Raw genomic sequence first — 1,619 nt, forward strand, 5'->3', positions numbered from 1 at the left:
TCTACCTGTGTCTAACAATGTTAGATGAAATCCGAAGACTCATCGTATACATATCCAGCAAAATATCCTTTACTATTACTGGTGCCTTTCAATACAATACTTCCCATATGTGAAAGCTTCTGCAGAAGTCAAATAACAATTCTCCAGAAGTCCCTGTGGGACAATGATTAAAATCTCTGATAGAGAAGTGTCTTTTTAATCTATGAAGGTTCAGTCTCTGTTGGAATGATGAGCCAAGAATCTAACTATTCCAAAATCAGTTATTCTTTCATGGGAGTTAAAAAATAAAAAAATCTGTATGCTATTAGTATCTTTGTCCAGGCCTCTCCCTCCAAGCATACAAGTCTATTGCTGCTGAGAGTGTTTCTTTTTCTTTAGACATCCAATTCCTTATTATTGAAAGAAAAAGAAAGCTTTATTTATCTGTTATAGGAAAACAGCATATGCTCCCTCCCTAATTTTTTATAACATAGTTGTAATGGGATAGATAACTCCAATGAGAGGAAGGTGTTAATTCTTAGCAAAGCAAGCCAAAACAGTGGACTTGCTGTAACCTGGAGAAGGCTGCTTACCCTGCCAGTTAATGGCAACATGAGCACCAGAACACATGCAGGAGAAGAAAATGGCATAAACTGGTCAGGGGGAATAAGCAGCAGCCCCAGCTCCTTTGATTCTAAGTCTGCTTTTGAGAAAGATACAGAAACTGCTGACAGTCTCTCCATCTAAGGGCCTTGAAAGAGGTCTTGGAGGAGCTGTCAGGCTGGAAGAAAGAAACCCTAAGACATGGAATCTTGTTTACTTTGGCATTTCCTCAACAACTCTGGCCAGGGAGAAGGTCTTTGACACCTGGTCTTGGGCCTCTCTCTCAGCATGGCCCCGCTTCTCTGCATACTTGGCAAAGTTGCTCTTTTCCTGTTTTACAATCATTCTTAGTCTGCCACTGGTAATGCTGGTCCTCATGTTATGTCATCCCCCTCTCTTTAGCTCTTGTCATATAACTTGAGCATTCAAAGCCTGGCATTGCCACTTAGGGAAACACACCTGAGGTATCCCTTCCAGACAAACCAAAGCTTTATTGTTTTTGCCACTATCTAGAGAATGATCTTCCTTTGCACCCTCCAGCCTTTTCCTTCATGTACCTAGACTTTCCCTGACTCCTTCCTCTTGGGTTAGGATAGGATTGTACAGCACTGGGCCTGTAATGGGGGAGCTGATTCTTATTAGTAGGCATCTTCAAATTCCTCAGAGAAAGGCCTTTCTTAGACCCTGGCTGTGTCTACATGAGATGCTGACTGTGCAGTTGTTAAGGTGCGGTCATTTAGTACTTGCATACACAAGTACAGGCAACCCCTGCTTAGTGCTCTTAATTGGTTCTGGAAAAAACAAGAATTAAGCAGAACCATGCTAAGCAAAACCCAATTTTCCACAGAAATGAATGTAAAAAATATCATTTGTCCTGCCCTGCCCTGGGGCCCTACTGGCCCTGGGGAACCGGCGGGGGACCTGCACTCAAGTTCGCCTGCTCACTTGCTGCCACTCACCGGTTCTTGATGCCACCGCTTCTCTCCATCCCCCTGCCTGCCTGCCCACTGGCTGACTGCTCCAGTACCCTGTGCTCT

This window comes from Gavialis gangeticus, unplaced genomic scaffold (genome assembly GCF_001723915.1).
Source record: "Gavialis gangeticus isolate Ggan-Ray unplaced genomic scaffold, GavGan_comp1, whole genome shotgun sequence".
NCBI classification, from domain to species: Eukaryota; Metazoa; Chordata; order Crocodylia; family Gavialidae; genus Gavialis; species Gavialis gangeticus.